At 49.8% G+C, this 25832-nt stretch overlaps 1 protein-coding gene across 7 annotated transcripts in view; it reads right to left on the reverse strand.

Annotated features, from left to right (window-relative positions):
* Positions 1–25832, reverse strand: part of LOC126530845 (poly(rC)-binding protein 3) — a 421321-nt gene that overhangs the window by 94785 nt on the left and 300704 nt on the right. For all 7 annotated transcript variants that reach the window (XM_050178150.3, XM_050178145.3, XM_050178148.3 and 4 more), the window contains one exon: positions 22969–23076. The gene's annotated coding sequence lies outside the window, so the exon portion shown is untranslated. The remainder of the gene's footprint in view (positions 1–22968; positions 23077–25832) is intronic.

Raw genomic sequence — 25832 nt, forward strand, 5'->3', positions numbered from 1 at the left:
GGTAGATAGATAGATAGATAGATAGATAGATAGATAGATAGATAGATAGATAGATAGATAGATAGATAGATAGATAGATAGATAGATAGAGCGAGCGTCTGGCTAAGGTGCGCTCATGATTAAAGGTTAGACGGTCCATAGCACACGCGTCGCAGATTGGAATAAACACCAGAAGAGCAGGATTTGTAGCACAATATCGGATGAGCAGCACCCCTTCCTCCTCGCACACTCACTCCCACTTCCGGAAAAAATATGAATTGTTGCAAGAACACGGCTCCTACTGTCACATTTGACACGCACGCAATTATGCTAAAGTATGGCGATGCAACCAGCCCGAAAAAGAAATCTGCATTAGGTGGCTCAATGACAGCTGAAAGGGCAACTGCCAGTGACAACCTGCTTAGCCTGAAATAGAAACGTTAACTCGGGTTTCCTGAACGTCGACTCCAACGCAAGAAATAATGGTCGGTGCACACTATACAGTTCGGTAATTGGTTAAAAAAACAGAATTTAACCAGCGGAAAAGAGCTTACCGACAGCTGAGCGTTCATGAAATCAAGATAAAAGAAACTCCTTTATAAATGTTGCAGCAAATTGAACAAAAATGCGCAGCCGGCACGTTTTGGAAACGCGAAAGGCAGAACAAACAGAGCCAAAGTTACCGCCACTGAACTACAGAACGAAAAGAAAAAGAACAGTCCAACCCACTTGGACAAAGACCAAATGATATGAAGACGATCGGAACTGGTCAGTAACGTTCCGAAGTTTTTAAAAAGTAGCCCAATACGAATAACGACTTCCGACGGGAAGTCGAAAACGGCCTCCCGTCCAAGAGAGCGACTTAACGAGCACGGAAGGACAGAGTCGATCGGTAACACGTGTATTTTTCTTTTTGCAAGGCTCGCTCCATGGCCGACAAGCTTCGCCTTGGAAGCCGAGCGTGGCGCTTTTTCCTGAATCTGTAGTGCCTGACGTAACCCATATCAGATGCTAGAACGTTTTGATACCTAACAATAACGATTTAAGTACGGGAAACTTAAGGCGTAGATTATAGTGGCGTTCCTGATGCGCTGGAGCGAACGTTTGGCTGCGGATAGCTAAAAATCAATTACTGATTATTTATTTACTAGACTAATTGAGTTATAACTTAAATAACATTTCGCTATTTCTTTTATGCGTGCGTACGTGTGCGTGCGTGTGATTTTTCTTTTTCGCAACTGTGTTTCAGAATTGTATGGTCGACCCTGCCTCAGCTGATTTAATGAACAGGCACTTCGACGTCGTCGCGTAGCAGGTGGCGCAGGCTACGTCACAGTGAGATAGTGAAGCGGCTGCCAGACGGAGCTTGACCGAAATCTGTGTAACGGCAGATGTAGAGCGACTGCCGCGCGCATGCGAGACGGACCCTATATGTGTATGAGCTAAGCTCCACTGGCACTTACATACGGGCATGCTCAATACGTGGACTCCTAGCTAAGAATGCGCACGTTAGCACACATGTACGGCGGGTATAACGCACCGAGCGAATGCCAAACGTGGCGGCACACCCGGTTCATGGCCTCCGAAATCTCGGAGGCAATGTTCGGCGCTGATCAATGCGCCGTTTCAATCACCAGAGGCGCTGCACCATTGCTAGAAATTGAATTATTGTATATGCTGCCAAAGTTCTTTCTTGTTTTTTTTTTTTTTTTTTTTTTTTGCTAGCACATACTGCAACTCTAGTTGGAAGAGGAATTATACACGGCGCTGGTGCCGGAATGGCGGCACTGCAATAGCGCTGTAACGCCGTCTAGCTGTGCAAATGTCTGACCCGCAGGCGTAACTCCCCCCCTTCTCCCCGTTATAGAGACGCACACCGTGAAAGTGTTTCGCCACAGCATCGAGCCGTCATAAACGCGTTTCCTCGCGGCGCTTTCCCAATTCCTAAAAGCACACGCACAAAACATAGCCGTAGTTGCTTGCTTAATTAACGTTTTAACTTAGCGCGCTTTTTTTCCAGCCTGATATGTTATATGTCTTGTGCACTGAACGACATCGACGCATGGCGCAATTGCGATTAGCATAATGAAAAGGTGGGAAACAGAAAGAATAGCTGCCAGCGAAAAAATAAGAACAAAGAAAGGTGCGTTACATGAGCTCTGGGTTATCTGCCGAAGACTATATGTCTGCAATTGTTTTCTGAAATGAACCAAATCACTTTACATAAACTTTCATCGGAACACCAACGTCCGGAAAAATCCGGAATGCGATTTACACTGGTTCTCCTGCTTAAGTTCTGCTCTCTGTACACACCCGGTAGCCTGGTTCGATCGGTGCGATGAACTGGACTACCAATAACAAATCTACTTTTCCGGCCCCTCTTTTGGATCATACTGACTACATAAATTTATAAGCATTGCTCAGTCTTACACTGTCTCCACTGAGTTTCTTGTATTGTAAGAACAGTGATGACGGTAAAGACATAGCAAGAGGCCGGAACCACGGCCGTTCATACTATACGCGTGCGGAAGAGGCTTTCTCTCCTGGCGAGCCTTATGCCGAGAATACGGGCTTATTGCAAACATGATCATAACGATGACCATGAAGACGATCATCAAAATGTTGATGACTACGACGCAGGCCCACGAACGCCTGCGTAAGTGTCGTTAAGCGGCTGTCGACGTGAAAAATTCCGCGAAGAACTTGAGGTGCTCATCGACGTGACGACAATATCACGTGGTCATAATGATGATAAATGCCACGCAGGGCCACAAAAGCCCGCTGCATTCCCTTAACGGTCATCGGTGTAAAATGTCAGCAGAATTTCGCGCGGTCAAAGTGCCAGGTGGCTTCGTCCGATACGTCGATACGGAAGTGTAACTCTCTTGCGGAACCGTAACAAGGGGCACGCACGCTACCAACATCATTGCTTAGTGCAAGGTAACGCCGCAATCGACGAAACCGGCTAGGCGACTAATTAAGCAATTAATCAATTAATTAGGTACGATATACGTCTCTTATTTGGGTTTTGTTTCTGGAAAGCAATCGGCGCATTAATTCACGGGATGCACCTGGTCGTAAGTTAGAGAAGTTGGCGAGATGGTTTTCCATGTAACATTTGAGAATTGCGCAAAAAACAAACAAACAAAAAAAGAACAAACAACCAGGACGAACGAATGGAACGGACACACACGTGCACCCTCCCTAATGAAAATTTAATAAAGACAACACACCCTTCTTTATACAAATCTACGGTCGCATGATTTCCGAGCGTGCAAACAAAACAAGAAAACCGCCACGAGACGGTCACATCAGAAACAAAGGAAGTTGAGAATGCGCAGGCAGCCGCATATCCGCTTCCTTCTTTTGTTTTTGTCCGTCCTGCATTTTTTTCTTTCCCAATTCACAAATGCGTTCTTGCCGTCAACCGATGCGCTATTTCCAACATATAGCCAGATATGGCTCCCAAACCAAAACGAATTCACACCGACAAATAAACAAATGCGAACATGAAAGAATGGAGGTCGAGCATAAACTTACAAAACAAATAACAGCCAATTGTTGCGCGAACAAACAAATACGTCACCAACTGCTGCGCGGGCGGGGCTGAATTTCCATTTCAGCCTAAAAAAAAAGCTCAGGTATTCCAGTTTGGCTAGCCCCACTCTTTATTTATTTATTTATTTATTTATTTATTTATCTTTTTTGGGGGGCGCTCGCACATCGGCGTTGAAATCCGGCCACGCCACGCCGTTTGCGTAAGGAAAGCAAAACAATGTAAATTTATGAATCAGCCCGGCGAGAAACTGGCCGCTCCCGGTCGAGGCTCAACGAGAACGAATACGACGACACGCGCATGCGTTATAAGGTGCGAAAAACACGACGGAGGCCACCGCGGCCAACGACGCGAACGGAGTAGAAGCTACAGACGACGAAGCGAGGGAAGGACCGCGTCTACAGAGAAGGAGGAGAAGGGCGACAAAGCAACGAGAGAACGAATCCGAAACGCTCGTATAGGTGGCCGCGCTTCGACCAAGAAGCCATTCCCGAAAAAAAAAAAAAAATAAGTAAACGACGAGGAAAGGAGACGGGCAAGAGAAATATTCGAGCGCTGTAGACTGCACGAAACGGAGTCACCGAACGCGCACATTCGACAAGAAGTAAACACGCATAGGACAAGCCGGAAGGACTAGGAAAGGAGGTGCCGCCGCCGGCCCGGGAGTCGATTTGGTGCCGCCGCCGTCACGGCTCGCAGTTAGCACTCGAGAAGGAGCGCGGGACGGCTCTACACCTGAGCGAGATTTCAGGGTAGGAATAACAAAAATGACGAAAAAAAAAGAGACAAAAAGCGAGGAGCCACGAGCACATGCAAGAGGAAAGCGAGAAGCGGAGACGACACCGCAGGCAGGACCGGCGGATTGGGCGCATGCATGTATGCATGCCGGAGCCGCGGATGAACGGGTACGCAACCGGGCTCGAGACTGGCACACGACGACTGCAGAGAACATCCCCGGCGGCTGCGCGACAGAGCCTCATCCGCGTCTCGGCTTCTCCCGCTCTTGAATTGTAAAAGAGCGCGCTCGCGAAGGTTTGCAAAACTGGGGAGGAAGAAAAAAAAAAAAAATTCGCGAGGATGACTCTCGGGATGCCAGGAACCCGGCGCGCGCCGGGCAAAACGTACGAGACACGGCGGGCGAACTGCAATCTACGGCCACGTGTTAAGCCATCTGCGTTATACGCCGGCTCTCCTTGAATTTTGAAGAAGAAGCGCCGGGAAGACGACGGCGAGGGGCGTACGCTGCGTGATGGCCACAGAAAAAAAAAAAGTAGCAAGGTATACTCGTATATATACTCGTATACATACTCACACCAGCGAAATAAGAGCGAAAACACTACAGAAGACAAAAAAAAAAGAAAACAAAGCGAAAAAGAAATGAGACAGCGGGTCCGAGTCGTTATGGCAGTACGCGCGTGCTAGCGGAGAAAAAAGAAGAGAACAAGAAGGCCAGAGCCTTTTTTTTTTCTTTCTTTTTCTCGATTTGAAAGCAAGACTTTCCGGCCAAGCAAGTCGACTGCGCGCGCCCTTATACGGTTGCGCTTGACGCTGTTGCGCCTACAGCGCCACGCGAGCGCGCCGACCGAGCGCTACGACAATGCAAACTTAGAGCGACGAGAGATCAGCAGCGGAGCCTCGCGGAAAGTGAGATGAACCGCTGCAGGAGGTGAAACGGACAAAACGAGAACGTACTGTGCATGTGGGAGTTCAGATGCGCGGACAGATTCTTTCTGCTGCAACGCAGCTTCGCTGTGTGAGCGGAAAGGGAATTGGAGGAGGAGGAGGAGGGGAAACGAATCGCAACGAGATGCGAGTCGCGAAGTGGAGTAAAGCGAGCTGCTAACGCAGGAGGCAGAAACTCCCCGTTTGGTATATGCACTTGTTTTGTCTTTCCTCGATGCTTTTTACTCGCTGCCGGCAGAGGAATGCCGACCTCGCTCTCGCTGTAGCACGCGGTGCGTTTCCATTCCAACGAGGTTTCTACCTCCGGAGCGCGACAGAGAATCCTCCGGCACCCCGAGGATGCGCCCCCTGGAGCGCGTTTGGCGCCAGCGACCCGGATCCCCAAACGACGGGCGCGCACGCCGCTGTACAGCCCACGCCGTCTCGTAATCTCGAAGGGGGACGGGAGATCGTTTGAACCTACTCCCTCCTTTTCCAAAGGTCTGTTTTCTCGAATGGCCTTCGATCTTTATTTCCTTTCCTCAACCTCCAGCCGCCTTTCATCTTTAAGCTTACAAACTCAAGTCTCCTTTCTCGTCTAGCTTTGCCTTTTCTTTTGCGTCCTCACAAGGGACTACGGGTGCTGCTCTGGACCTTATGGTAACGAAGGGAGCAGCAGAGCCCACATTTGACAGGAAAGGCAAGAACAGTGGTTTCTTTCTTTTTTTTTCAGTGCCCTCGGAAAAGTGAAAAAAAGAGCGTCCGAGGCCGAAGGCAAAGGCGCAGCACAACAACGCGCGATGTAGAGGTTCGAACAGGGCCTCGAAGCCTGCGGGGCGCTGTTAGCAGGAAGGAAGCGTTCTTGTACAGGATCACGCGCGCTATGCTCAGTGCTGTTGAAAGAGCACGTATGCGAAGCTATGGCTGCAGCCGACGTATGACGTCGCGGCCGGCAACGAGTAAACAGAGAGGAGAAAGTCTACCCCAAAGAAAAGCGAAAAAAAAAAAGTAAACGCACGATTGGTAGCCGGTACCCACGTGCGTGTTCGAAGCGGAGACACAACTGCAGCCAGTGGAACAAGGTCGAGAGGGCAGGCATAGGGGATCGTTACAGGCGGCATAGCAAAGCCCGGTGGCGAAGTCAAAACTGGTCGTTTTCAGCTGCGGACATGCGTTTGGTAGGGCCGGGAGCGAGTTCTGGAAGGATGCGGCGTGCCGGATAACGAGCCAGCCTGTTCCGTCTCCGCAGGGCAGCAAAGCGCAGGCCGAAAAGAAAAAAAGAAAGAGGGAAAAACAAAAGAAAGAAAAACGGAAATGCCTCGCAGCGCGATCCTCACGAGACCAACGTCTGCGCTGCGCGGCCATACAATCCCGCCGGCTGGCAAAAGATCCTGTTTGCTGTCGTTCAAGGAGGCATTCTCGAGTCCGATCTTTACTTTAACGTAGTGAGAAAAAACGAGCAGAATGATGCGAGGGAAGGATCAGGCGCGTCATATGGCGGGAGGAACGCGGCGACACGGTGGTGACTGCTGAAACTGTCCATGGTTTCGCCGCGGGTCAAGTAAAAGGTCTTCGTAACGAACGTCCTGGAGCACAGACAAACTGTAGACGCGAAACCATGCATCCACGAAAGGGGGGAAAAAAAGAAGGAAAGAAAATCGAGCTCTGCAGAGCCTAAAACGCACAGGCAAGGGAAAAATGATAACCAATGCCTCGAATGCGAGACTTTTTTGTGCTCTCTAGCGTGGAACGTACAAGAGCGCAGAGAACGAAAACATGCATAGGTGAAAGGAAGACGCGTTTTTCCAAGGCCCAACGAGCGAACAATGAAAGGAAGAGTGCGGCGAAGCGGTTTCGAACGCTTAGGTGTTCGTAATTGATTTCAAATAGATATATAAGAAAGCCCAATGCGCACACACACACAAAAGAAAAGATAAACCACAAGCAGGACGCAGCAAACGTTTCGTGCGAACTACGGCCAAGATCTGGAGGCTGCGTCATTACAGCTTCTTGCCATTATATATATATATATATATATATATATATATATATATATATATATATATATATGGAGAGAGAGAGAGAGAGAGAGGCGAGGCGTCCGCGAAAAGAAAAGAGCACATCCGAAGAGACAACAATGAAGCGGAAAACTAAAAGAAAGAAAGAAAGAAGGAAAGAAGCCGGCAACGAAGCAGCGGCGAGCCATATAGCGGACGACCGGGCCGGGAGCCGCTAGCCCGCAAGTGCGCTGAAATTGATGCTCCGCAATGGATACGTTCGGGCAGGGTGTGGTTCTGCCGGCCGCTCTCTCTCTCTCTCTCCACACACACACACACACACACACACACACACACACACACACACACACACACACACACACACACACACACACACACACACACACACACACACACACACACACACACACACACACACACACACACACACACACACGTGTATATATATACTCGCCTAAAAAGAGGAGGGGACAATAAAAGCGGGAGAGCTGATCTTCCGAAGAAAGAAAGAACGGAACCCATTGTTTCTGCGGCGCGTACTCTATCGTATTGTTTCGCTTCTCCGTCCACGAGACGCGCGCGCATCAGCCTCACTGTTGCCGTCGTTCGGCAGGCGCGTTTTTGTGCTTGCCGCGACGATGAACGATGCGGGCCTCGGACGCTGTTCCCCGAAGCGCCAAAGGCGCGCGCAGTGGGACGGAAGGCGGAGGGAAGCAATTGACGCCGCCGACGCCGGAGTGAACGCAGCACCTTATATACCTGTTTTCCCTCCGCGCCAGTCCGACGGGGGCAAAGCCGTAGGAAGCCCGGGAGGCTTTGTGAAACGGCAAGTGAACAAGGAAGAAAGGAACAAACTATCCGAACGAGAAATGGGAGGCCTTTGAGGGAGATGCGCCAAATAAAGATTCCGGCAATGGCCGAAAAGAAATAAAGAAGTAAAAATTGAAAAAAGAACCCTGGCTTGCATTCGGTGCGTTCGCAGTCCGTCTGTTCGGGAGAAATGGAGGACACGTGAACGACACGAGTCAGAACAAGAAGGACCTAGAGATACGAAGAAATAAGCAAGACGGAGAAAGGTTCACAAATGTCGAAAAGCAAAGACGGAAATTGTATCCAATCACGAATGCTAGCTACTTCATGCAACACCTCCGCACTTTTTAATGTTTCTCCGAGTTCAGTCGGATTTCTTTGAGGCGCCAATACTTCTCAATCCCCTTGCTTTGCATACAAGTGCAACATTATAGCGGGACTCTGTGCAGCTGTGTTTATAGATGCGTCCTTAGGCCCGCTAAATATTTTTACTTTGACAGCGGGAACGAATTCGACGCAACCCTAATTTCTTTGGCAAACGACCGCGCCTCCTCCGACACGCGTGAACATCGAAGGATCTATAGGCACGGCACGCGATGGGTAAATAGATGCGGGACAGATACAGACACGCGACGTAAACAACCTGGAAACGTAAACGCAGCCTCGAGACAAGACTGCGAAGACCAACGAGAGCCCTCGCGCGAAGAAATGAAGAGAGAAAAAGAAAGACAAGAAGTCGGGGATGAGGAGAATGGTCTGATGTGGCGGAGTAACTGATGAACGGCAGCCAGGAGTAAACATGAAAGCACGGCACGCAAGGAGCAAAGCGGTTAAGATCACATTTCGCCGTCAATCAACGAATGCAGGTGACGTTAAAAAAAAAATATAAGCTCGTACGCACGCTCTCAACGTCATTCCATGTAAGCTCCGCTAAATAAGTAAAATGTTCGTTGCAAATATATTACACTTCGTTGGTGAAACACATTGTGTGGATGGAGCTGTAGTATATGTGACTGATCCTCCGAGCCAGTTGGTACACGACTAGTGAAGCGTACACGTCAACGTAGAGAGGTCTGCGGACACGAGGCAAGACGATACGTGTGGTCCTGTCTACCGTTTGTCATGTCCGTAATCTTATAGGTTGCAGGCTACAAAAGTCACGCATATGTAACGATCAGCATAATGTCCTTTTCCTCTGGTTTGTTAATTACGCCTAGCCATTGGCTAAGTTCTAACCTAGATGTGCATATAATTTTTCGGGTCTACGAGAAAAACGCTAGCTGCCCTGCAGGCAGGACACATAACAGCTCTATAATGAAACCAAAAGAAAAGAATCACAATAATGTTTACTAGCGCCCTGCAGGCAGGACACATAACAGCTCTATAATGAAACCAAAAGAAAAGAATCACAATAATGTTTACTAAACTGACGGAACCAACAATATCAAAAAGCACTATATACTCTATACAGAGATGCGAATTAATGATTTTCGTCAGGAAAGCCCAGTAGTGCATTTCTTTCCGTGCCTTTCGTTCAGGTATTCCCATAGAAAAATGCGTCAAATGTGTGCACGCGCGGGTATCACTTATTTATTAACTTCAAGCACGAGAATGGGCCATTTAACAACCACTGGGAGGAACGAGGATTCCTTTCGGCCAGGATGCCAAGCACATGAAGGAGCGAATCAGCATCAGTTTACGTTGCGCAACCCTATATCGATGAACGCCCAAGGCTGCAGTGTCAGTTCACTCAAGGTAAGCTTTTGCAATCGTTTAAACACTCGAAGCGAATGTTAAGCGCTACAGCTGCCTCGTGTAATGTCCGTGCTACCGCTTTCGAGCTTTTTTTTTTCCTCCGACACCAACACTAGCTTGCCGGCATACCATAATGACATTTGTCAGCGACTGTAGATAAGCACGTGTTCGGTCCAACTTCCAACAAGGAACTATCCGCGCTCTCTATCAACTGCCAATTTCTGAGGATGGCCACATATGGTACACTTCGAACACAATTCCGCTCCGAAGTTATGACGTACTTTACCGCACGAAAAGCTGCATCAACGAAATACCGACGCGCCCTGCAATAGACACGTCTAGATGAGTTCACCCGCATCGCATCGCCTCGTCCGTCTAGCGCAATAAAATCATGCGGAATTAAATGACTAATAACTCAGGAATCGGGAACAAATAACTAGCTCTCTTGTGGCGGTGGAACGTGGCTTGCGTACGTGGCTTGCATCCAAGGCTCTTACATACGAGAAATACGCGCTGCAGTGTTCGTTGGCCCCCTGCAAGCAAGCGCGGGTTGACTGAAAGAGAACTGGCTGCGGATTCTCTTCCCACCACAAAGAATGCAGACGGCTTCACGATCGGCGAGATATCTTCGACGCTATTCGTCGATGAGGCGGGCTTGCATAAGCAAAGGCATTTCGGCATCGAAGCATGCGCTTTGCATAAGTTTTGCGAGGCGAGACGACGCGCTGACGCCGCATTCCCGCTAACGCGCCGGCTGCCGACGTCATCTTTCGACACGACATAGATGAGGATAAAGCACAGCACTGCGAGACAAACCGTGCGGCGGCCATTAACCGCGCGTCTCACTGGCGGAGCCGCAGCAAAGATGGATGCCTCTCTCCGGGACGGCAAAGCTGAGCGCGGACGTGCAAGCAGCAGGCTTCGCGGCACGCTCACACACGTCGCGGCGTTTTTCAGGGACCTGCCACGACGCCTCAATTTGTATCCGCGGAATTATTACTCCTGTCAGCGCGTCGCAGCGAGTTTCAGCTTCCTAGGGATTCCTGCAGGCGGTCGCCGCAATGGCGAGGGAAATGCGCGCGCCCGCGCTCGCACCGCAATAACGCTGCAACGCAGTCGCTTACGCAATACGTTGAACGCGCAACTAAACTCACCTAGCGCGGTACGCTTATTACGGCGAAGCTTAAACTGCCGTTCCAATTAAGCTCCGCACCTCCTCGTCCTCGCCGCAATCTCTCGTTACTTTGCAGATTCTGCATCGGCTGAAAAACGCGCCAACGCGTGCGACGGGCACGCGTCGTTATGAGAACGCTGACGGTAAATAAGTCCGACACTTGGTAGCGCGCACCATTACAAGCCCGACTTCCAGAAGTCAAACGACAGTATTTGCAATTTTCGCCGACGCGAGCAGGACGGGTTTTGTTTTAACACAACCATGAAATACGCCTATAGCTCTAGCGAAAATTGGGCAACGCGTGTTGCAGGGAAATGATTAGGTGACACAGAAAGAAACATGCGGCGAAAACTGCGGGTCAGTGGGGCGACCTCTCAATATACAGTTGCACCATCCCTGCAGCTGTGTCATGCATGTACGCAGTTAACAAATGTGCTGCGTCGAACCTCTTCTTACACCGGCTCTCGAAACGTGATGGATAAGAGTGCTGCAGGCTTAGGGACTGTCCATATATAACTAAAAGCATCATGCCTCTGAAAGACGTATTCGTCGTCTATTTTAGCTGATACTCGTAAAAGCATTCTGAGCCGAATGGCAGGTTAAGAGCCGTTTTGACTGTTGTTCAACGCGTACAGAAGTAGAATGTGTTAGGATCACGGTTATCGGAATTTGCATGCTCCTAGCTGGCCTGCCAAATCATACCTTTCTGATGAAGCATTCTCCCGCGACGCTTCCTGGCTGCATGCACGCGGCCAGTGGGCTCGCAAACATTTGCCGGTGGTCCACATTGGCTTCGTATTAACGCGGCAATACCCGCCGTGGTTGCTCAGTGGCTATGGTGTTGGGCTGTTAAGCACGAGGTCGCGGTATTGAATCCCTGCCACGGCGGCCGCATTTCGATGGGGGCGAAATGCGAAAAAACCCGTGTACTTAGATTTAGGTCCACGTTAAAGAACCCCAGGTGGTCGAAACTTCCAGAGTCCTCCACTACGGCATGCCTCATACTCAGAAAGTGGTTTTGGCACGTATACAAGTAGAGCACAGCCTGCAAACGAGCCTGCTCAACGTTCAAGATGTATAGGTACAAAAAAAAGAAAAGAAAAAAAAGCTAGAAACAAAAACAAAATGCAAAGAGAAGAGGCCCTCTTATAACCACGGGCTCTCGTATTGGACACGCGCGAGGAACTGCCCAGCGTTTTGAACTAGTCCATTTTACGTGGAAATTCATCACACAGACAAACGACGCTCGGACGCGAACGTCAGAGGTAACTAGCTTGAATGAAGGCGAGCGAGCCGGACTCGTGCCTTTTCATTTCAATGCGTCGCTCTATACTCTACACGTTTGAAATGAAGAAGTTTAGTTGCAGGTACTCTGAAACGACGAATCTGCTTCGCTAATTTCATTGTGCAGTTCGTAATTAAATCGCATATCTCGCCGCAGAGGAGCACAAAGCAGCGCAATCTAGCGAGTGCTAAATACACACAGTTCCCGCCCTTCTTTGTATTTCCGTTTATTATTACATTTCTTCTTCTTGTGCACGTGAACTGATAACTTCTTGAACAGAGAACTTTCAGTGCACTTCGCATTTGACAGAACGGCGAATAGGTGCGAATAAGCGCGAGTGTGGTTATTAAATAGCATTTCTGTAGAGTCCCGCCGCGAACGATGTCGGCGCAAGTACGTTGAAATGAAGCCGCGAACACTACCGCGCGCCGACTGCCTGTCTCGTGCGCAATAAGACCTGACTTTGCAACCCAGTCCCACAAAATGAGTTTGATTCGTTCTACACTTTGAAGTACGCGGGGCCAGTGGACGGAACTTCTGAGCCCGACGACTGATGTTTCGGCGCTGGTGCACTCAAAGAACTCGAAGCTTAACGACGGTCTGCGCTTGCACTTAAGCTTAATACCTCTGTCCAAATTGAAATGGTCACACAAAAAAGATTGCAGAAGAAGAAAAAGAAAGAATACTGACAGCAAACGTGCCTTGTTTTTCGCACGAAATTTTCTAACATGAATTAACCTGGTTGAGCTACTGATTGTGACACGGAGTGAACGCGCTATAGGAGTGACATTAATTGTCCGTTTCAGCAACGTAGCACGATGGCTGATTAGGCAAGTTGGTGACCAGTAATAGTAAGTGTACAGCGCGAAGGATAAGCGTGGACGGGGCAAGTGACAAGGACAAGGGCATCCTTCAACGACATCCTTCCGTAAGTAAGCTAATCTTGCCGTTCGTGCGCAAATTACAAGTTCCCGAGCGCTTGGGGCCACGGTACTGCGCAAGCGCAGACGTGCACACGGAGTTCTATGGCTACAAGCGCTAGGGGGCCCTAGAAGCTTGCGTCTGCGCAGTACCGCAGCCCCAAGTGCTACGGGCGCCCCAAATGCTTTTGTCCCCCTAATCTAAAACTCACTAATAAGACCCACATGATCAAAAATGACGCAAAGGAGCGCATAGAACGCTCGGAGCTAATAGCCGGGAGTGGTCGAATTCATGCTAGATGGCGCCACAATACTGTAGACATAACGAACAGAGGCTTCACCGAAACGCGTACTACGCGTTCTATCTCGTGCACGGCCGTCAACGAGCACTTGAAGGTCGCAGCTTTATGCGAAAAGCACCTAGCTTTCTTTTTCTTTTCTACCGTGCTGAGAATTTTAATAGAAGCACCAACCAGGCCACTACTGTGTGTCGATGCAAACGCTAGCTGGACGCGTCCATTTGAAGACAGACACCGAGCTAAAATTTAAATTCCTGGTTGTCACGGTAGCGGCTGGAAGAGAACCGACTTGCGTAATCTATTAAGGGGCACGGAATCTCTTCCATCTTTTCGGTGCTTTCTCGCGGAATAAGCGCCGTTTCTCTTCTCTCAACAAGCACAGGGACGCGCCGCGACGGGGTCACAGCCCGTGGCCGATCGGCTAGGTGCGCGAACAGCGCACCGTCAGCGTGACCCGCAGGGGCGTCAGAAAGCAGCTCGACCAGCTCCGCTCTCGTGCGACCAACCAAAAATAGCGAGCGTAGGAGGGGGGCGGAAGACAAAAGAGAGTTCGCGCTAAAGCTCAGCAGTTCTACGAGGGGCCACCAATTAAAATGGCGCACAATGGTAAACAACCACGTTGCGCAACCCGCAGCGTGCTCGCTCAGGGGGGAAAAAAAAAAAGAAAGGACGCGCGGTTCGCGCCGAGGGCATACACAAACACGAGCACGCAGCGCGAGGGCTTCGCCAAGCCCAGTTCGCGACACGGGCACTGCCAACGCCGGTTTTAGCCACAGCCGCGGCCCCAGATGTCCTCCTCTCCCTCTCTCTCACTCTCTCTCTAGCCTTTCTTTCTCTGTCCGGGCCCTGTTTGTGCCACCCGGGGGTTACCATTGTAGTCCGCGCATTATACCTTCTCGTACTTCAGCCGCGAAACCGCCGCGTTCGCTGACTTTGTGCCAAAGCGAAAGCCTCACCTGCGAGCCTCCGCAAGGCCGAACAAGGAAGGCTGAAGGAAGGCAGGTATATTCTAGAAAACAAGACAGGACACTGTGCGCATTTGTTTTGGGTTGATGTAGTTACAAGCCCACAGCCTGCGCTCGCTTAGAAACCGGAAGATTTTTGTAGGAACGAGTCTTTTTTGTCTTGGTCGACGCGTTGCTAAACGCAGCTTCGCTTGTCACCGCCGGCCCCTTCTCCCTTGTGTCTTTGTCTGTTGACTTCTTATGATATAGATAGTAAGAATCGGGCCCGTCGGTTAACCTCCTTTCTTCTCGTTCACTACATAAAGAAGGTCTCGAATCCGGCAACACTGATGCCTTCAGGTAGCATGTGTGGGTTTATTGACCAGTTGCCTTCACCCAAAAAGGTCGCGTACTCGTGACGCCTGCGGCAGAAAGGATGTTCCCCATCCGCCGCCAAGGTTTGTGTGTGGTGGCGCTGGCTAACACTTCCAAGGTTAGTTCTAGTAGCAAAACATAAGTACCCCCGAAAGCGGATGGGAAAACGGCGCCACGGTAGCACAATTGGTAAGGGCATCGCACGCGTAATGCCAAGACGTGGGATTGTTTCCAACCTGCGGCAAGTTGTTTGTTTCATCTACTTCGATTTCCATCAATTTATCATTTCTTTAATCCAACCAATAAGCACAAGTAGCTTAACATAAAGGGTTTGTGTTTGAGTTTCCACGTAACAGAAGTACGCTTTTTTCCGTATATTCAAATTACAATCCGACGCTATCGTGTCTGTAGGCTGCGTGTAAGTCGTACTTTACGACTTTTATGACGCATTTTACTTTCAGAAATTCAATTAGTTCAGTAATTTCCTTGAGCCACACGGAAAGCCTGCGTGGTTCGAAATTGCTTTTGTCGAAGCGACATTCACCGCTGGATGCCGGACTCCGTCGCCGGATTTTCCGCGACGCGGGGCCCTTAACGCTGTCGCGTTAAAAGCAGCATGGCTCGGACATTCAAGGGCTTCATGGTCATCACGGCGGGCACTCAGAGGAGGTAGAGTGTTGCTTGCTGCAGGCGGACCTATAGCCTTGTTAAATATTGTCGGCAAACTGCTCCGCCCCGAACGCCACTTATCGAACGCGCTATAGCGTCCCGTCCGAAGGTCGTCACGGTTCACCTGGTAACAATAACAACAACTCGTATAACAAAAGGGACACAACACGGAGCTGTGTAACAGGCTGCGCGTTATCCAATTCCACGTCGACTCACACGGCGCGCAGTTCGCACTCGAACCCCGTGTATCATGGTGGAACTTAGTGAGGAGCCGAGGCACTTCTCTCGTAAATATCCAGTGTCCTTCTCGGGAACACAGTGTCACTCGCACTTGAGTGTGGGAACCATTTTAGGCTTCATTCCATTTATTAGTACTTTACGTTCTGCGTCAAATTCATGGCACTGACAAATAAAGGTCGAGTTCACCAAGAGCTTGACAATGCACACTTGACGATGATGCACTATGTCCTGCGTCCGATATATACAATATATCAATATACAATATATTTTTCATGAGTATGGTTCAGTAAGTGTCGCGTGTTTTATACAGAGAATAATACTCTTCATCCGGGTTCCTTATATCCGTGTTCTACTGTATCTGGTTTCACGGCCGCCACAGAGCGAGTGCCTCATATAGCGAGTGATTCTCAGGTGGAGCTTGCCAGAAAGATTTGCGTGCAAAAAGAAGCCAGGAAGATTTGCGTGCGAAAAGAACTCCATGAGACAAGAAAGCTTATATCTGTGAGATCGGCCATTCGGAGGGCAAACGAACTTCGCCGTGGAAAGATATTGGTGCGCGCAAAAACAGAACAGCAAGGGAAAATATAATTAATTAAAAAAAGAAACATAGGTAGGACAAAACGTATCAAGACTCATGTATGTCGTTTCTGCTTCCTTGCGGTCTTCGTCCAAGTTGTAAAGAACGCTTCGCTGACGCGGAAAATTCGGTCGAGTAAGGCGCTTCCGGTTGCTTTAGCACACATAGTGGCAATACGCAGCAGTCTTTGGCACGGCGCGCAACTTCGGAATGAACATGCACTATAGAAGAGCCTTAAGCTCAGCTCGTTATGGTTCACAAGTTAGCGCCAGCGCGCTAACAATCACGGTGTGAACCAAGGGAGCTTGGGCCGCAGGAATCTCGAAACTGCCGCCACGGAGACTACATGACGAGAAGACCCAAGGCCGGAGAAGGCTCACACAGTCTCAAAGCTCATCAAGCACAATGGAGCTTTTATTGCAGCCACCGCAACGAGCAACGCCGCCTTAAACAATGTACACCTGAAATCACGACAACCAACAGAAGGGTATTTTCCCAGGCCTCTATAAGAGCACCGCGGGGAAGCGACGCTGAGAGCATTCAGTAGATCTGTACTAAAGGAAATAAAATGATATATATATATATATATATATATATATATATATATATATATATATATATATATATATATATATATATATCATTTTATTTCCTATATATATATATATATATATATATATATATATATATATATATATATATATATATATATATATATATATATATATATATATATATATGGGCACGATAACGCGATCCGCTGGTTTTCCGGCACATCAATGTCGCCTACCACGCGAAAGGCGAGTTATGGCCCACATTTAGGAAGGCGGTAATGAAAGCGCGAGCGGGTCTTTATCTCCGTCGGAGAGCTCGAAAAAGAATGATAATACTAATAATAATAATAAAGGGGCGGGCGGCTATGACGACCACGAGGCTGTATTGTTCGGCGCTTCGCAAAACAAACGGCCGTAAAATGCGACGAACACGGGAAGTAGAGCGGCGGCGGCTGTAATTTTCGAAAACGAGATTATGAAGCGCCGCGCCAGTGAAAGGTATCGCGGGGACAAGAAGGAAAGAGAGAGAGAGAGAGGAGAATGGAGTGAAAATCCTCGGCGAGCTCGTCGCGGATTTCCCACCGGCCGCAAGAGAAAGCACATGCTCGGAGAAGAGCGCCACAGAGATTCGTCGTTGTGCTCGTCGTAGAGCGCACACGGATGCGTGGACGCCCACCTTGGCGGCGGTAGCCACTTTATATACATGCATACATATACACAGAAAGTGTCCTCCCTTCCACCACTGGTCTGCGGAAGCTCGGAAACGAAGAACGGGAGTGTGGTGGTGGGGCCGACGTTTTACGACGCTCGCGGCCGGCGCGAGAAGGAAGGCGAGAGAGAAGGGAAGGGGCGAAGCGGATTGTATTAGGCCACCCACTCGTAAAAAAATAATCATCGTCAACGGCGCGCGCGCCAGCGTACGCACACACGAACCGCGGTTGCGGCGCACGCCGCAAGCAAGCGCACTAGCCGCGACTTTACAGCCCAGGCGGGCCCGCACGTCGAACAAAAACTACGAAGAGAGAGAGAGAGAGAGGGGGGGGGGCGGATAAGCCCTCAGGTGGGCGCTAAAACGAAGCTCAAGAGCAGCAACGCGTGCTGCACCGCTAGGAAAAAGGCGAGAGCGACACGAAAGGGAACGAAAAAAAAAAAAAAAAAAGCCAGCAGAACCGACAGAGGAGCCGGGCCCCTCGCTACAGCCCGCCGCTGCGACTCCTGAAACACCTATGCAGCAGCGACTCCCGAAGCACCTACAGCGCGCGCGCGCTAGCGCAGCCTCGTAATAATGAAAGTTGCGGGCCCCCTCCCCCACTTTCTTTTTACCCTTCCTCCCCTCATCCTCTTTCCCGGCGCTTCTCTTTCTTCTTACTCTGCGATCCGCGCGCACCGCTTATGCACGCACGAAGGAGCACGAGCCGGTGGCGCATTAGGCAAAGCGGCGCGCGCGGTCTCTCGCTTTTCGGCCGGGCGGCTCGCGCCGAGGAGAACACGCGCCCGAAATGACGCTAATAGCTAATAATAAGCGTCTTTTTTTTACAATGCGCGCCAGCGCAGGCGGCTTTCGTCTTTCTCTCCTGCTTTCTTTTTTCTTTTTAATTCATTAGTTTAGTCAGGGCCTCCGAGCCGCCTTCGTTGCCTCGATGAACAGCAGAGAAAAAAGAAGGAAGGAAACAGCTATGGCTGACGAACCCAAATCGGTAAGAAATAAAAGAAAAAAGGAATGTTAACGGAGTGTACAGCAACACCCACAACTAAGTTGAGAAGGAAATCAAGAAGAAGAAAGAAAAAATAAAATCACGAGAGAGTAACACCGTAAACGCGAGGAGGACAGGAACGGCAATATTGTTCGCGAGAACTGAAGAAAGGGCAATAACTACGAGCGCGCTCGCGCGATGTCGTCGGGAAAAGTCGCAATAATTTAAGGACCTCGGGACGCGCGATTTCCTTTCTTTCGTTTCTTTTTAATTCTTTCTGCGTCGCGCCGAACGTTCGCGAACGCGCACCGCGGCCGTCCTCGCGGGAACTCGGGGTGGCCGCGACCGCCGAAGAGCCTAGCCTCCCGTTCAAACCGTTATACTGCTTCTGTACCTGTCTTCTCGTTTTCTTTTTCTTCCGCGCCCTTACTTGCGGTACCTTCGACTTCCATTCTCGCCTTAATCCCTCGTGGCTCCATTTTATTGACTGCCGTCGCCGCCGCATCAGCCTGCGGGAGAGAGCGGGCGGGCGGGAGGGCGTCGCCACTGTCGTCATTAGGATGCGCCGCCCACCCTTTGCTCGGAATATCTGCCAGCGAGGAGGGGGGCGCGAACCACGAAGCTTCTTCGGTTTAGGACACGAGGAGCCACGTACAGAGGCTGACTGCTCCACATTTGAATATATGTAGTTTGCTTTCCTTCTTTTTAAAAAAGAAAAAAAGATCTTACCTCCCTCGTCACCTATGGAGCTCCATTCTCTCTCTCTCTCAAGTTTCCTGTCTTGCTTCATCATTCTTTCATTCGCGCCTTTTCTTCCCTGCGCGCGCGCGCGTCGACGAGGCGAGATTCTCTCTGCTGCATTACTTAACTTAGCACCGCGCGCTCCAGGCGCGCGCAATTCTTGCGAGGCCGCGTTAATTATTTACGCACGAGAACCGCAGCCGGACCGCCGCTGCCGCTGTTCGCTATAGAAACCCGAGGTCCGCAACAACACGTAGCAAGGCCGCCGAGCACTACATGCCTCGCCTATGAGAAAAGAAAAAGTGTTTGGGAAAGGTTCCCAACTGCCTGCACAGTTTTTCCATAGTATTGTATCTTTTATTATTATTATTATTATTATTATTAATATTATTATTATTATTATCATTATTATTATTATTGCCTTGTGATTCCCTGAGATAGCAAAAATTTTAGAACTGCGGCCTACTATTTCCTCCGCCTATACCCGCGGCGAAAAAAAAAAGAAAGAAAGAAGGAAAACAAGAAGAGAGCAAGCAAAGAAAAAGGAGCACGAGAGACGGCGAAGCTCGCCTGATAAGGAAAGATGTTCAGAAAGTTGAGCGGTATGGAAGAGCAGGCACACCGGTAGCATTACGCAACACGTACGTCTACGTTGCGGCCGCTGAGAGGAAAGATCGTCGTACACCGGTTGCCGCACTCGGGCGAAACGCTCGGTAGCTTCAGCGTTCATTCCGAAGGACAAGAAAGAAGGAAAGAACGAAACGAAATAACGAAGAGAAACGACGAGCCTGGAGCACAAACAAAGAAAAAAAAGAAACCCAGCTTCTAACACAGAAAATAAAGAATGATGAACTCCGAAGTATGAATCCTTAATAGGGTATCGTCAATTCTCTCTCTCTCTCTCTCTCTCTCTCTCTCTCTCTCTATCTCTCGCTCTCTCTCTCGTTTTTCTAAGCGAGCCACTCTCGTACATGTTGCTTGGCCAACTGCCCCGCTATAGTGTTCCACTTACACTCATATTATCTTTCTTTTGCTCTTATCTTCATCCAATTCGTCGGCCGCGAGCCGCAGTGGGCTTGCGCCACTCGCTGGGGGAACGCCGACAACAACAAGAACCGGCGAAGAGAAAGAGACAGAAAGAGAGAGAGAGTGAGAAACGCAAAGGAACAACGTTGCAGCAAACGAATACACACGAAAGCTCAGGCTGTAGACGAAGATTCGACCGCCGGTTGGCCGCCAGCAGCGAGATCTAATGCAGCACTAGCCGGTACACGACGCCGGCGGCGTAATAACGTTCACGCTAATCGGATCGCGGGGCGGAGGTCTGCAGCAAGCAAGCCTTGCCTGCCACACTTGTTTCCGCCTGTGCACGCATTATCACTTTCTTTTTCGTTTCGCGTTCCTCCTTCCTGTTCCTCCGTGCAAGACGCCCAGCGAAGAAACAAGCGCGTATCTTTTACCTATACGGCTCCGAGGAAGAGCGCGGTGAAGTGGGCGCGCAAGCTCCCCGGCCTAATTACGCTCTTTTTTTTTCTTTTTCCCGCCGAACGTGGTATGTGGCCGTGGCCGCCGGCATGCTTTATTATTCGTTGAGCTTTCTTTTCGGGCGGTCTCATCGCTCTATGAATTTCTGGCGCCAATCTTCCACGTTTTGTTTTCTTTCTTCGACAGACACGCAACGTTTCGGCGCAAGTTGGCGTGCTTTTAGAGCCGGTGCTTTTAGGCGTACATGAGCATGCGGGAGCACACGTGTGTGTGTGTGTGTATGTGTGTGTGTGTGTGTGCGTGTGCCTGTGTGCGTGTGTTGGCGTATTCTGCGGGGCACAGTTGTTTTTCTTCGAAGCAAACATTTCGGACCTCCATATAGCGGAGGCAAACTGACAGCACGAACATCGGAAAGAAAGAATAACACTAACGGTTATCAACAGAGAGAAAAAAAAAGGAAAGGATGTTTCCTTTGAAATTCCGTGAAAGTTACACACAGCTGCCAGAAATTTGCGACAGAGGCGACAGAAAATTTACGCACTGCTGCCAAAAATTTGCAACAGAGGCGACAGAAAATTTATTTTTCGTTTTCTTTTTCCAAAGCCAAAGGGGGAACGAAGGCGAAGAAAAGGCAGCCTGTTCACCTTCACTCCTATCGTGAAGTAAAATTAAGAGTAGCCGTATCCATCTAGCCTTGATCGTAAAGGTCATACATAGACCGCGCACTCACTCGAAAAACACCGTCGCGATCTGCCTTTACGACACGCCCTTCAGATATAGAATTTAACTTTGGTCTCTACAAGAGTAACTTAACACGCGGAGCAAACAAAAGACAAAGTGCACGTGCGGTCCAATTGTAGAAGCCGCGTTACAGTTCTAGACAACAGGAGCTCGATGTTTCCAGCACGCGCGTGTAAGCGCATTTCAAGTTGCTCAGGTTCCACGGCACAAAGAGCTCGCTTTAGAAACAACTCTGTTTCTGAATTTCTACAATGCGGGTTCCGAGGAGATATTGTAAGCGAGTATACTACTGCCTACCTAAAGACACGCACAGCCTGCGACCTCGAGAACGTCAACATGACGCACTATGACGTCTATACCACCCATCGCGCGCGCGGGAGCGAGGCTGACCGAGGGCCGTCGTCATGGTAACGACGCTCCACCGTGGCGTCCCCCCCTCCCTGCCTACGGCATCGCTGCCGCGCGGGTGGCGCGAGTTCGCAGCATAACCGCGAGCGACGTGACCGTCCCGGCGCTTCGCGCACGAGTTTTTAGTGCAGCTGCGAGGTTAGTCACGGGTTGCGTCACGACCGTCGCACCACTGGTGGTGGGCCAAGGTTCGGTCGGGTCACGCGTGAGTCTCCAAAACCGTGACTACGCGCACCTAGACAAAGAGAGAGTGACGCGCACAACTAACGGCGGACCCTCGTGGCACTGAAAAGGAACTTCCATTCCACTCTTTTTCACGTACGACGCAACGACGCTGCGTGTTCGGCGAGGATGAAACTAGCGACCGAATAAGCGATACGGGAGGACATGCATCGTCGTTTGCATAGAGCGTTGCGCCAGCGTGAAGAAGGCGAGCGCACGCGACTGTCATACTACAGAAACTAACACCATCGTCCGTCATTTCGTCTGGCTTGGTGTTATTGATCTTTCGTTGCCCGTCTGGGCATAAAATACGAGCTAGGGCAACACCAGATACAATACGTGCACGTATGGTCTAGACGCGATTTGCACGCAGTCACTGAAAGAGGAAGCTACTGCGCGTGCGCGCAACACTCGTGCCCTTGCTCCGCCACCGAACAGATTGAGCTTGGCGTGACCGTGCGCATACACTTGGCTTCGTTGTTGTCTTGCACTCAAGAAGACTGAGCGTTGCTTATGTCCATGGGAGACGCGCTCATTCAAAATGCGAAGTTGACGCGGTTCTCTGCAGTGGGCGAGATGTGAGCGAAAAGTGAGCGGAATAGTCCGTAAAAGACCCGTTGCGTCAAAATTATATAATCGGCAGAGCAGTTAGACCACGAAAGTGAAAAAAGAAAAGAAATAAAAACGATAAACAGGGGCGTGGGGGGGGGGGGGGGGGGAACACTGTCAACCCGTGCAAATGTCAACCGTTTAAACGAAAACAGTGTAACCAAACAGTCCATAATCATCGACTACTTCTTGCTGTCTTTTAAAAGGCGAGCTTTCGTGTGACAGTGGGTGCTTTCTGTGGCATTACTCACCTCAGCGGCAGCGTAGAAAGTGACGTAGCACGAGGGAACCAGCGTTGAGGTGAGGGAAGAAAGAGAGTGAGAGAGAGTGTTCAGCCTTCACGGTTCACGCGGTCATCCCTGCGAGAGAGAGAGAGAGGGAGAAGGGAGAGGGGAGGCAGAATATTAAGCAGGAGAACAGAGACAGCCTTGCGTGCGTTGCACCACGTAGTATAATTGTGACGAGACACGCACTACAGGCCGATGCGCAGGACCTTTGGAAATATTGAGCAACACACACAAAAAGAAAAAAAAAAGTAATTGACAGCTGACAGGTTCCGAGATTTTTCGTAAACAAACACGGCAAACCAAATTCAATCTGCCACATTGTCAGGCATTCAGCTGCCTTTTCGCCCCCCCTTACCGTACAACCACAGCGTATAAGTTGCATGTATGTCTGAATGAGTGACGAATGTACCTCTTGTGCTCTGTCAATCATCACGTACGTTGTTCGGATGTATGTTCGCACCCTAAAATATGGGAAATAACAAAATCCAAGGCACTGCCACTAGACCAGCAAGCGCGAACGTCCAAATGCAGTTCCGAAAGCAGTATAGGGGTACGCGACAACGTATTGCAATACGCCCGCGACCAACACACACGCACGCATGTGCACACGCACATACACACGCATACGCAACGCAATCACACACACGTGAACACAAGCAGGCACGCACGCACGCACGTACAAAATACAGCGCCGAAAACGAAAGACTGAAACCAGCATACTTGAATTTGGCGTTTTCCCTATAAGAAAAAGAGAAAGAAAAAAATGGATAATGCGGGTCCCGACACACACGCTCGCCAGAGTTCTGCTCAGCACGGGCAAAACCGCCGTTAGAGAATAATGAATCGCTTTGGGCAGCAAGGTTGCTCCTGTGATAGTGTACAGCGGTGGCAAGCAAAATTCCACACGTGTTGCCTGCCAAGGCGATGCGAAAGCACCCAGCGTTTCACCGCGATTGCTGCTCAGTCTTAAACGCCTTGACGGCCCAGCAATGCTGTGCAAATTTCGAGCGGAAAAGGAAGCGAAGAAAGTAAATAAACGACATGAAGAGTGGTAATTATCATGCAGGCGAGTTCGCAACAACGTCGGCTACGCAGCCTGCTCTGCTAAAGCAAGTGTGGCTGTTCACCGAAGAAGCGGTACCTGCCCGAGTCCAGCACAAAAGTAATAAAAACTGGCATGCTGCAACACGCCGCGAATCATGGGCACAGCGAATGTGATAGCTGGGCAGTTTCTCGGCCACGAGTTAACTGGCGTTTCTTAACGTTAAGCGTTATAGGACGGCGGGAGAGCGCTTGCTCGGTTCTGCCTGAGAGGACCACAACAACGATGTAAGGTTATGTTGACCGTTCCTAAGCATCGCGAATGCTTCACGACTATGAAAGCGTGGAAAGATGTTAGAAGGCTGAGTAAAATGGAAAAAACGCATGCTACCAACTGACCCCTCTTCTCTGAGCTTTGTGTGGGAGGCAGTGCTTCAAAATTACGTACAGCGACATTTTTTATGCCGTAATGCAAACTAAATAGAACAATATCTTAAGGTATTTATTCGAAACACGCAATAATATAAATAATATATGCTTAAAACGAGAGATGCCTAGAGTTTAGTCTGAGGAGGCTTGAGCTGAAGCTGGGGAGGCTAGTAAGAACGTCAAACTTGATATGCTACTGCAGAGAAAAAAAAGAAAATGGGTGAAAGATAACGCAACACACGGCCCACAAACGCACACGTGCGGGCCATTAAAGAATACGCACTCACACTCAAAGCTAACTAGACGGTCTCACTCAAGTGCAGCTCTGAAAGGGCCACTGCTCAGGGTTGGTTATCGCGACCAGTAATAGCGAATTGGGCGGCGCACAGACTACGGCGACGATCGTGTCGGCAAAGTTTTACACGGATGCTGGAAACAAGAGAACTGCAAAACAACTCAGGCGGCCGCACACCCGCTTTCTAGGACAATGCATTCTCCCTGCCAGCAGAGACAACATAACACTGTACAACACTCGCGTACCGCCTACAGCGCACTAACTGCGCACTACGGCGCCGCACGGCTAACTGTTTGGAGATTCCCGTGAGACAGAGGGCCCGAAATCACCCCTGTAAATGCTTCGCGCAGCAAGAAGAGAGAGAGGGAGAGAGGGAAAATACAAGGGAGGCGTGGTCGTGCAGCCCCGTAAATGTCACGTGGTCCCTTAGCTCCGCGATATGGAAGCAGCCGACGGTCAAATGTTTGTAGTGCGCGCGGGCCGAGGAAGCGACAGAAAGCGTGTTGCGATAAGGGTGTAAGTCGCTTTCTGATATCCCTTAGCAACATTTTTTTTTGCATTTATCTCGACGATTAGTAAACTCATCTCTAATAATTATTGTGCTCGGGCGTCACTTGGACCCACGCTTCCAACATGTCCTGGTAAAATGCACTGCAGACTTTATCTACACGCCAGCGACGCCGAGAAGCAGAATACGTCTTCGTAGAGCTGTGACGTCCTCAAAGAAGGACGCCACAGTTCCAGGTAGCGCGTAGGCAATGCAAGAACACTTAACTACGTCGCGGGAAATGATTTCAACTTGATGTGAGTGAGGCAAAGGGTTGAGCCTGCCTGTTTCACTAATGAATCCCAACAGAAAACGTTTTTAATCGCAGGCAGATTCATGCTGACACCATTTAAGCACAGGTATAGGTTCACGCCGACAAACGAGCCTCCAAAAATACAGACCAGGGCCATCACTGCATCTCACCTATTATACTAGCCGACTGACGATAAATATGCCTCGATGTTGGCAACCACCAAGATGCCTCCAATACATGTTCGACCACTCGAGTGCGCTCAT

This window comes from Dermacentor andersoni, chromosome 5, assembly GCF_023375885.2.
Source record: "Dermacentor andersoni chromosome 5, qqDerAnde1_hic_scaffold, whole genome shotgun sequence".
Taxonomy (NCBI): Eukaryota; Metazoa; Arthropoda; class Arachnida; order Ixodida; family Ixodidae; genus Dermacentor; species Dermacentor andersoni.